The sequence below is a fragment of the Mercenaria mercenaria genome, chromosome 4, assembly GCF_021730395.1.
Source record: "Mercenaria mercenaria strain notata chromosome 4, MADL_Memer_1, whole genome shotgun sequence".
Classification (NCBI taxonomy): domain Eukaryota; kingdom Metazoa; phylum Mollusca; class Bivalvia; order Venerida; family Veneridae; genus Mercenaria; species Mercenaria mercenaria.
The window spans coordinates 22,287,214-22,299,625 of NC_069364.1; the positions used below are offsets into that span (position 1 = coordinate 22,287,214).

The 12,412-nt window shown below is 40.5% G+C and overlaps 1 protein-coding gene and 1 long non-coding RNA gene across 4 annotated transcripts in view; one reads left to right on the forward strand and one right to left on the reverse strand.

The window, feature by feature from the left end:
* The window catches only part of LOC123551167 (titin homolog), a 280,515-nt gene that overhangs the window by 133,152 nt on the left and 134,951 nt on the right, over positions 1–12,412 (reverse strand). The gene's annotated exons all lie outside the window — the stretch shown is intronic.
* The window catches only part of LOC128556250 (uncharacterized), a 36,520-nt gene that overhangs the window by 17,880 nt on the left and 6,228 nt on the right, over positions 1–12,412 (forward strand). The window contains exon 3 of the long non-coding RNA XR_008370513.1: positions 4,445–4,498. This is a non-coding gene — a long non-coding RNA (uncharacterized LOC128556250). The remainder of the gene's footprint in view (positions 1–4,444; positions 4,499–12,412) is intronic.

Sequence of the window (12,412 nt, forward strand, 5' to 3'; positions counted from 1 at the left end):
ATTTTGACGCATGCTCAAGAAAAAAACAGACCTAAACCGGGATGACCGCTATGTTGGGTCCGCATGCACGGACCCCCTCTACAACGCCCGTCCGGTGGGACGCCAGTTTCTTCTACGGTTACGGCCAGGCAATCAACTGCTGGAGGTGCATTGGCGTTTTCGAGCGGTCCCGGCCTAATACAAGTCCACTCTTGCTCGGAAACCAGAAATTAACCAGGATGGCCACCACCCAGGCGTGTCGGGCGTCCACCCTCTCTACAACGCCCATCCAGTGGCACCCCAGTTTCTTCTACTGTTGCTGGACTGGAGCCCGACACTGAAACACGCCATTTTACGTTCTGCCCCGACTTTGACGCACACTCACGAAAAAAAGACAGACCTTAACCGGGATGGCCGCTATGCCGGGTCCGCATACAAGGACCCCCTCTACAACGCCCACCCGGTGGCACCCAAATTTCTCCGACGGTTATGGCCAGGCAATCAACTGCTGGAGGCGAAATGGCGTTTTCGAGCGTTCCCGGCCAACACTAAAGTCCACCCTTGCTCGGAAATCAGACCTTAACCGGGATGGCCACCACACGGGCGTGTCGGGCGTCCATCCTCTCTACAACGCCCACCTGGTGGCACCCCAGTTTCTTCTTCTGTTGCGGGACTGGACCTCGACACCGAAACCCGCCGTTTTACGTTCTGCCCGGACATTGACGCACGCTCACGAAAAAGAACAGATCTTAACCGAGATGGCCGCTATGCCGGGTCCGCATGCACGGCTCCCTCTACAACGCCCTCCCGGTGGTACCCCAATTTCTTCGAGCGTTCCCGGCCAAACACTAAAGTCCACTCTTGCTCTGAAACCAGAAATTAACCAGGATGGCCACCACCTAGGCGTGTCGGGCGTCCACCCTCTCTACAACGCCCACCCAGTGGCACCCCAGTTTCTTCTACTATTGCGGGACTGGAGCCCGACACTGAAACACGCCATTTTACGTTCTGCCCCGACTTTGACGCACGCTCACGAAACAAAGACAGACCTTAACCGGGATGGCCGCTATGCCGGGTGGGCAAACAAGGACCCCCTCTACAACGCCCACCCGGTGGCACCCAAATTTCTCCTACGGTTATGGCCAGACAATCAACTGCTGGAGGCGAAATGGCGTTTTCGAGCGTTCCCGGCCAACACTAAAGTCCACCCTTGCTCGGAAACCAGACCTTAACCGGGATGGCCGCCACACGGGCCTGTCGGGCGTCCACCCTCTCTACAACGCCCACCTGGTGGCACCCCAGTTTCTTCTTCTGTTGCGGGACTGGACGTCGACACCGAAACTCGCCGTTTTACGTTCTGCCCGGACATTGACGCACGCTCACGAAAAAGAACAGATCTTAACCGAGATGGCCGCTATGCCGGGTCCGCATGCACGGACCCCCTCTACAACGCCCACCTGGTGGTACCCCAATTTCTTCAAGCGTTCCCGGCCAAACACTAAAGTCCACTCTTGCTCTGAAACCAGAAATTAACCAGGATGGCCACCACCCAGGCGTGTCGGGCGTCCACGCTCTCTACAACGCCCACCCAGTGACACCCTAGTTTCTTCTACTATTGCGGGACTGGAGCCCGACACTGAAACTCGCCATTTTACATTCTGCCCCGACTTTGACGCACGCTCACGAAGAAAAGACAGACCTTAACCGGGATGGCCGCTATGCCGGGTGGGCAAACAAGGACCCCCTCTACAACGCCCACCCGGTGGCGCCCAAATTTCTCCTACGGTCATGGCCATGCAGTCAACTGCTGGAGGCAAAATGGCGTTTTCGAGCGTTCCCGGCCAATACTAAAGTCCACCCTTGCTCGGAAACCAGACCTTCACCAGAAGGGCCACCACCCGGGCCTGTCGGGCGTCCACCCTCTCTACCACGCCCACCCGGTGGCATCCCAGTTTCTTCTACTGTTGCGGGACTGTACCCCGACACCGAGACTCACCATTTAACGTTCTGCCCAGACTTTAATGCACCCCCACTCATTTGGTTTCTTGTCATACATGATGTTTATTCTTTTTACCTCTCCTTTGTTCTATTATAATTTTTTTTGTTGTATTCAACGTCGCCCGACACAATGATAGGTCATATGGCGACTTTCCAGCTTTAATGGTAGAGGAAGACCCCAGGTGCCCCTCCATGCATTATTTCATCACGAGCGGGCACCTGGGTAGAACCACCGACCTTCCGTAAGCCAGCTGGATAGCTTCCCCACATGAAGAATTCAACGCCCCGAGTAAGGCTCGAACCCACATCGATGAGGGGCAAGTGATTTAAAGTCAGCGACCTTAATCACTCGGCCACGGAGGCCCCTTGTTCTATTATAATGATAAATAACTACTGGAATATAAATGCATGTAGAATGCATATACGCCTTATACATAAATTTAGTGCCCGGGAGAAATGCGAAACTATCAATTCCATGCGAAACTATCAATTCCACTTTGCTATTTGGAATTCCCTACTTTCTTTTTTAGTGAAAGATAATTATAAGGGGAAGCAATTCCGAGGAATTCTTTCTGATAGATTTCCCTTTTATGGACAATAACTTACAACCGGTAATACCGGTAGCTGTAAACTGCTGCAACTGCCATATAACCGACAGACAACATGACCATCAGCTATTGTGACAAACAATGTATCTAGTAACAGATACTTACCTGGGCTGATATATTGCAAAAGCTTGTATGGGAAACATCCTTATACCCCATCTAAAATAAACTAGAGTAAATAAATTTGAAAGTGTAAACCAATTTTAAATATGGAAATATGTCAATCTAAAGCGATGCAGTATTGATGTCTTTAAATTGTTAGTTTCATCTAATAACTCAACCTCCCTGGCACAAAAATGTCAACTGTTCGAGCAGCAAGTGATTGTCCGTATTTGAAAACATCATCCAGAATGCGTGAATTATTGTTGATATAGTAACCACACATGACTATCTACAGCGTTTTTCTGAATCATACGACAAGCTCTGCAGAAGTAGTTTTCGTTGATTTCTTATTACCTCTCGAGAAATTGCAATGCCTTACTAGGTGGCAATGTCGTTCAGTAAGGAAAGGGTTTGACAAACTGCCTGACAGATTCACATGGACATTTTTTGGCAATGTAACAAGCCAAAAATGCTAAACTGAAAATAAATGCACTAAAAAGGTTTTAATCAAAGCGGTTCTTTGTGATTCATCAGGCTATGAAACGACGGAACAGCACATCCTGTAATTGTTGGATTTTAATTTCTTCTAGGAATGTTTTTCTAGAATTTGCATATACTCGCAATATCTGTCCACGTGGGGTAGAATATCAGTTCGACATAAAGTTATACGTTTAAATAAATTAGTAGTGGCAAATGTATAAGAGGTTTCATTGTCTATAAAACAAGTCTAATGCGATTGTATATGCAATAGAGGAATCCAAATATCGTTCAGAAACCAAATATCGTTATTTAGTCATTTTCGTCATTTTCAGGTATTTATTGATTTTTTTTTATTTAAGGCAAAACGATTTCCATCTTTTTTTAATGAAAGTGTCATATCTGCTAGAATAAATATTACCTTCACTAAATATATAATTTTTACAATCATAACACAGTTTTCAAAGACGTTGTCACCTTAATAATTCAGCAGCCTTTGTTTCTTATTTTCTCTTTAACCGGTATATTTGTGACTTCATATTTTTTTCCAGTCGCGTGTCTGGAAAGAGATACATGGGAAATTACGGTAACTCACTTCATTCTACAATGTGGTATAAGTCTTTATATTTCTCAATATTTTTCTCACGGCGGCCCATATTCCCTCAAATTGTATTAGTAATACCGATTACATATCTACGCGGATGGTGCTGAAGTACTATTTTGTAGGTTATTATTTTATCGGGAGTGGTCCCGAGAATAAAAATACAAAAAGCTATGCATTATGCTTGGGTATCTACGGTAATGCTGTATTATCTTGTATGGTCAGAGCTATATGCACACCTGTCAATCAGAATAGATTTTACGAGCTAGAACTACTGGTTAAAATTAAACTTTATAGAAAGATTAATACTAACCCATATATGCGGATGTTTATATTGTGTGTGTGTGTTTTCGGGTTTAACGTCTTTTTTCAACATTTGTTTTCAGTCATATAACCGACGGTGACTACTTGTAGCAGTCAGCACAATGCCCAACTCTAAAGTACTGCCTCACTGGAATATCATGCCGTAGACACGTGACATGATACCACACCCAGTCACATTATACTGACACCGGGCTGACTAGTCCTAGCACTACCCTCCTAATGCTGAGCGCTAAGCGAGGAAGTTACTAGTACCATTTTTATGTCTTTGGTATGACGCGGTCGGGGATGTTTATATGATAACATTATAATACATTCATTTCTTTGCATTTATGAAAATGCTAGTATTGTATCTTTGCAGGTTTTCCGCCGCATGTTTCTGTTCTCGCAGTCGGACGTTATGGACAAACATATGGTAATTACTACTATATTACATGTAGGCAACTATAATGTAATTCATTGACATTTCTGATATTATTCCTTAATTCCCCAATTCACCCATACCCTGCTGAATTTCTAAAATGAACTTGTACATCATTGTATCCCCGAAAACAAAGTTTTAAGTGGGTATACTGGTATGACGTTGTCTGTCTGTCCGTCCGTCTGTCCATCCATAGACACAATCTTGTGCGCACCAGTTCTCCTCATTCTTTTACGGTTCTTCACTACAGAGGTATGGACCTTTGTTTTTTAGCCCACCTGATCACGAAGTGCTCAAAGGTGAGCTTTTGTGATCGCCCTGTGTCCGTCGTCCGTCCGTCCGTCGTCCGTCCTCAACAATTTGACTGTTAACACTCTAGAGGTCACAATTTTTGCCCAATCTTGATGAAACTTTGTCAGAATGTTCCCATCAATAATTTCTTTAAAGAAAGAGATATTGGGTCATCTGGGATCAAAAATTAGGTCACCAGATCAAATCGAAGGAAAGGTTAGTTAACACTGTAGAGGCCACATTTATGATCATATCTTAATGAAACTTGGTCAGAATGTTGATCTTGATGATCTATAGGGTATGTTCAAATATGGGTCAGGTGGGGTTAAAAACTAGGTCACTAGGCCAGATCAAAGGAAAAGATTGTTTTCACTCTAGACGTCACAATTTTGGCCCAATCTTAATGAAACTTGGTCAGAATGTTCCCCTCAATAAAATCTTGGGACGAGTATGATATTGGGTCTTTGGTCTTTTTGGGGTCAAGTTAAAATCTTGGACGAGTTCGATACTTGGTCTTGATAATTTATAGGTCAAGTTAAAATCTGGGTTAGGTGGGGTCAAAAACTAGGTCACTAGGTCAGATCAAAGGAAAAAATTGTTAACACACTAACGGTCGCAATTTTGGCCCAGTCTTATATTGGTCAGCATGTTCCCCTCAATAAAATCTTGGACGAGTTCGATACTGGGTCATCTAGGTACAAAAACTAGGTCACAAGGTCAAAGCAAAGGAAAATCTTGCTAACACTGTTGAGGTCACAGTTTTGGCCCAATCCTAATGAAACTTTGTCAGAATGTTCCCCTCAATAAAATCTTTGACAAGTTAGATATTGGGTCATCTGCGGTCAAAAACTAGATCACCAGGTCAAATCAAAGGGAAAGATAGACAACACTGTAGATGCAACATTTATGACCATATCTTAATGAAATTTGGTCAGAATGTTGATCTTGATGATCTATAAGGTATGTTTAAATATGGGTCAGATGGGGTAAAAAAAGAAGGTCACTAGGTCAGATCAAAGGAAAAGCTTGTTTACACTCTAGAGGTCACAATTTTGGCCCAATCTTAATGAAACTTGGTCAGAATGTTCCCCTCAATAAAGTCTTGGACGAATTCGATATCGGGTTATCTTGGGTCAAAAACTAGGTCACCAGGTCAAAGCAAAGAAAAAGCTTGTTAACACTCTAGAGGTCACAATTTTGGTCCAATCTTAATGAAACTTGGTCAGAATGTCCCCATCAATAAAATCTTGGACGAGTTTGATATTGGGTCATCTGGGTCAAAAACCAGGTCACCAGGTCAAATCAAATGAAAAGCTAGTTAACATTGTAGAGGCCAAATTTATGTCCATATCTTAATGAAACTTGGTCAGTTCGATATTGGGCCATCTGGGGTCAAAAACTAGGCCACCAGGTCAAATCAAAGGAAAAGCTAGTTAACACTGTAGAGGCCACATTTATGACCATATCTTATTGAAACATAGTCAGAATGTTGATCTTGATGATCTATAGGTCAGGCTTAAATCGGGTTCATTTGAACATTAACACTCTAACGGTCACAATTTTGGCCAAATCTTTAAGAAAATTGGCCAGAATGTTTCCTTCAATACAATTTTGGGCGACTTTGATATTGGGTCATCTGGGGTTAAAAACTAGGTCACCAGGTCAAATCAAAGGAAAAGCTTGTTAACCTCTAGAGGTACAATTTTCGACCAATCTTAATGAAACTTGGTCAGAATGTTACCCTCAATGAAATCTTGGACGAGTTACATATTGGGTCAACTGGGATCAAAAACTAGATCACCAGGTCAAATCAAAGGAAAAGCTTGCTAACACTGTAGAGGCCACATTTATAAATGTATTTTTATGAACCTTGGTTAGAATGTTCCCCTTAATTAAAAATTGGACGAGTTAGATATTGGGTTAACTGGTTTCAAATATTAGGTCACCAGGTCAAATCAAAAGAAAAGCTAGTTAACCAGAGGCCACATTTAGGATGTTATCTTAATGAAACTTGGTCAGAATGTTGATCTTGATGATTTATAGGAGAAGTTTAAATCTGGGTCAAGTGGGATCAAAAACTAGGTCACTAGGTCAAATCAAAGGAAAAGATTGTTTACACTCTAGAGATCACAATTTTGAGCAAACCTTAATGAAACTTGGTCAGAATGTTTCCCTCAATAAAATCTTGGACAATTTTGAAACTAGGTCATCTGGGGTCAAAAACAAGGTCACTAGGTCAAATCATAGGAAAAGCTTGTTAACCAAAAACCAGATCACCAGATCAAATCAAAGGAAAAGCTTGCTAACACTGTAGAGGTCACATTTATGACTGTATCTTCATGAATCTGAAAGAGAATGTTAATCTTAATGGTCTAAAGGTCCAGTTTGAATTTGTGTTATGTAGAGTTAAAAACTAGGTCACCAGGTCAAATCAAAGGAAAAGCTTGTTAACTCGTAGAGGCCACATTTATGAACATATCTTAATGAAACTTGGTCAAAGTGTTGATCTTCATGATCTATAGGTCAAGTTTAAATCTGGGACATGTGGGATCAAAACCTAGGCCACTAGGACAGATCAAAGAAAAATCTTGTTAACACTGTAGAGCTCACATTTATGACTGTATCTTCATGAAACCTAGTAAGAATGTTAATCTTGATGATCTTTAGTTCAAGTTCGAATCTGGGTCATGTGGGGTCAAAAACTAGGTCATCGGGTGAAATCAAAGGAAAAGCTAGTGTACACTTTAGGGACCACATTTATGACCATATCTTAATGAAACTTGGTCAGAATTTATTCTTGATGATCTTTAGGTCAATAGGTCAGGTGAGCGATACAGGGCCTTCTATGCTATATATATTGACACAGTCTTGTGTGCAATATCACTTCTCATCCCCTTGACACAATTTATTGAATTTTCATACAAGTGATCAGAAATAACAGTAGTCATGTATGGTGCATGAAGAGCTCAAGGGTGAGTTTTGGTGGTCAGTGGTTTTCCCGCGTCCGTCATCGACCGTCGTTCGTCTACACCTCCCAGCCTGAACAACTAGTCCAATTTGGATGACACTTCACAAGAATGTTCCTTGCATGCTTTTTTTATTGAAAATTAGTCAAAGAAATAATTTGCAAGCAGAACTCTTTTTGCCAAAGCAACCGAAAGGAAAAACTTTAAAAATATTATTGTCCAAAACCACATTAGCTAGGGCTTTGATATTTGGTATGTGGCATCATCCAATGGTTATTTGCCAAGTTTGTTCATATTCCACACCCCCCCCCCCCCCACGACCCGCACCGGGTCAAATATAGCCCCGCCCTGGTGGGGTTACATGATTTACATACATTTATAAACTTTGAAAATTTTCTTGTCCAGAACCACTGGGCCTAGAGCTTTGATATTTGGTGTGTGACATCATCTAGCGGTCCTCTATCAAGATTGTTCGAATTAATTATCCGGTATGTAAAGAGGCCCAACCCCGGGAGTCTCAAATTTTACATAGACTTGTAAAGGAAAAACATTAAATAAATCTTTTTTTCTTAAACCACAAGACATAGGTTTTTGATATTTGGTATTTAGCATTTCCTGGTGAGCCTGTACCAAGATTGTTCAAATTATTACCCTGCGGGTGAAAAAGGGCCCCGCCCCGGGAGTCCTCATTTCATATAGACTTATATAGAAAAAAAATATCCTCTTTTCTGAAACCACAAAACCAAGGCCTTTGATATTTGGTATGTAACATTGCCTTATGGTTCTCTACCAAAATTGTCCGAATTAAAAATCTTCGGTGAACCACAAGACCTAGGCATTTGATATTTTGGTCTATTGCATTGCTTTGTGGTCCTCTACTAAGTTTATTGCAATTATGTCACTGGGTGAAAAGAGGCCTCGCCCTGCGGATACTAAGTCTTACATAGACTGAATATATAGAAAAAAAACTTTTAAAAAACTTATATTCTGAAGCTTTTAGGCCTAGGCTTTTGATGTTTGGTATGTTGCATTGTCTAGTGGTCCTTTTCCAAGATTATTCAAATTGTGCCCCTGAGGTGAAAAGAGACCGCACCTAGGGGTTTTATAGCCTTTTATAGGAAAACAAATCTTCTTGCCTGTAACTACAATGCTTAGGCTTTTGATATTTGGTTTGTTGCATTGCTTAAGTCCTCTACCATAATTGTTCAAATTATGCCCCATGGTTGAGAAGAGGCCCTGCGCCGGGGGTTCCAAGTTTACATAGACATATATATGAAAAAAACGTAAAAATCTTCTTGTCTGAAAGTTCAAGGCTAAAGCCTTTGATATTTTGTATGTAGCATTGCCTAGTGGTTATCTAACAAGATTGTTCAAATTATACCATTGTGATGAAAAGAGGCCACGCCCTGTGAGTCACTTGTATATGAGTTATTTAGGAACAAATACTTCAAAAATTATCTGATCATTTTTCCTAGATTGTTTAATTATGATTACTTGATGACCCCAAGTTGTAAGGGGGTCACTTGACTGTGATCTTGACCTACTGACCTATTTTTTGTTTTTTTAATGACCTAGATGTAAATTGTGTACACACATAATAGAAGGGAACGAGTACAAATTTTATAATGGACAGTCGTTCAAAATAAAATTTTCAGGAACATGCGATGCCACTAATGTTATATATGCAATAAAATGTAACGGATGCAACAAAGATTATATTGGAGAAACGGGAAATTTGAGAAACAGGGTTATATTACATAACCAGCATATCCGACAAGGTAAAGATGCACCCATTCCAGTTAGCAGACATATCGCGCAATGTGCTAAAGATTGCAACACAAAATACAAGATTTCCCCTATATATCGACCACCAGAAAATAACAGTACTCTACGAAGAATCAAAGAACACCACTTTATTAAATTGTTTCAACCATCACTTAACGCTTTAACATAAGACCTGCCAATAAGTTAAATAAATAATTGTATAAAACATAAGCGGCGTCATTTCTAAGACATTACTGTCATTACTGAAATTACATTATTGTCATTAGTTCGACAGAGACTTATGATGCTTCCCTTTTTCTTGGCATGAAGGTTGATCTATAGTAAGTTTTACAGCATTCTGTGATGCTGGTACGGCTGATCTAGACATACTGAAGCCATGACCCCTCAAAAGCTTTTCTGCACAAGGGTGGGTTACTTCAAGATTCATCATTAGGAACAGATAGTGCAGCGGTGGTCTTTCAAAACTTTTAAAATATCTTCAACAACAATAAATCTTGAATTCAATGATAAATCTGTCAGATCAAATCATTGGTTCTAAAGTTATTTATATATGATTACCTCCCCTGATTTTACTCAGTATGGATTTATTTCGGTAAGTACTTAAGGACTCATTTGAAATTGCATTATTGTCATTAGTTCGACAGAGACAATCAGGGTAGATAATTATGGACTAATTTTATGTCAAATTACCTCCCTTTAATTCAAATCAAAATATGTATATCTTCGTAACTAATGAAGACACTGATCTGAAATTTCATTTATGCCATCAGATGGACTTAGACAATCAGTGAAGAGGCATATTGACTGAATTTTTGACAAATTACTTCCCTTTATTTTTTATGTAAATAAATATATCTAGCAGCTTCTAGTTTGAAACGTTCTTTATGTTTTCAATGGTAAGAAATTTCTACTTTTACATACTAATACATTGTTCTGAAGACTTGTACTCTGTATCTTCTACATGCAGATACCAATGAATGATTCAGGTATATAACTATGGACTTATTTTATGTCAAAGTACCTCCCTTTGTTTCATATTTAAATGGATGTATCTCAGTAACCATTGAAGATACTGATTTGTAATGTTATTTATGACACCAGATGGACTCGGAAAATCAGGGTAGATAGCTTTTGACTGAATTTATGAAAAATTACCTCCCTTTATTTTAGGTAAATGAATATACCTCAGCAACATCTAATGAGTCTTCCAGGGTAAGGAATAGTCATGCTAGTACAAAAATGTAGCATTTGAGCCTAGGGCACTCAGACTTGGTATGGAGGTTGGCCTTGACTAGTAGACCCATAGGTCAAAAGGGACTGTTGCAAGAAAATATTTATCTTCATGATATTTAAAGTGCATGCCTATGTGATCTGTAAAACATTTTGCCCTGTCCGGCCGTCCGTACGTCACACTTCATTTCCGATAAAAAACTGGAGAAGCATTTGACCTAGACCTTTGAAACTTCATAAGGTGGCAGGACTTATGGAGTTAACGACCCCTATTTTTTGCAAGTCACTCCGTTTAAGGTCAAGGTCACATTGACCTGAACATGGAAAACAATTTCCGATCAATAACTTAAGAACCACTTGACCCAGAATGTTGAAACTTCATAGAATGATTGGTCATGCATAGTAAATGACCCCTGTATATTTTTGGGGGGTCACTCCGTTTAAGGTCAAGGTCACATGAGCTTGAACATGGAAAACCATTTCTGATCAATAACTTAAGCACAACTTGACCCAGAATGTTGAAACATAATTTGGTGATTGGTCAGACAGAGTAGATGACCCCTATTGATTTTGGGGTTACTCCGTTAAAGGTCAAGGTCACAGGAGCCTGAACACGGAAGGCCATTTCTGATCAATAACATGAGAACCCCTTGACCCAGAATGATTGGTCATGTAGAGTGGATGACCCCTATTGATTTTGGGATCACTCCGTTAAAGGTCAAGGTCACAGGGGCCTGAACATAGAAAACCATTTCTGATCAATAACTTGAGAACTGCTTGACCAAGAATGTTGAAAATTTATAGGATGATTGGTCATGCAGAGTACATAACCCCATTGAATTTTAGGTCACTCTATTAAACGTCAAGGTCGCAGCAAACAGAACATGGAAATCCATTTCCGTTTAGTTTCTTGAGAACCATTTCACCCAGAATGTTGTAAACCTTATAAGGTGATAAGACTTACAGAGGCGATGACCCCTATCGTATTTGGGTCACTCTATAAATGGTCAAGGTTGCAACAAACAGAACATTGAAATCTATTTTCAGTCAATAACTTGAGAAGCATTTGACCTAATACCTTAAAATTTCAAAGGGTGATAGAAGTTACAGAGTAGATGATCCCTATTGTTTTTGGGGCCACACCACCAAATTCAATGTCACAGGGGACTGAACATAGAAAACACTTTTCAATCAATAACTTGAGAACCACTTGACACAGAATGTTGAAACTATGTAGGATGATTTGACTTGCAGAATAGATTACTCCTACTGATGTTTGGGTCACCCGACCAAAGGTCATGGTCACAGGGGCTGGAACATGGAAACAGTTTTCAATTCATAACTTGAGAACCTCCTAGCTCAGAATGTTGAAACTTTGTGAAATGAGATGACATGCGAAATAGATGATTTCTGTTGCAGCCAGTCATCTGTGTTGCTTAGACTTTTGCTCCTGTAACCTATTGACTCCCAGCCTATATGGCTATGCATTGGGGGAGACATGCGCTTTTATACAAAAGCATCTTCTAGTTTACTATTTATTGTGAGTTTTATAAAGACAAATTTTGTGTTCAAATTTTCCAATTCTCGAGTAGAATACTGTTAATGCACGTTAATCTGCGTTTCAGACCTTAAATGA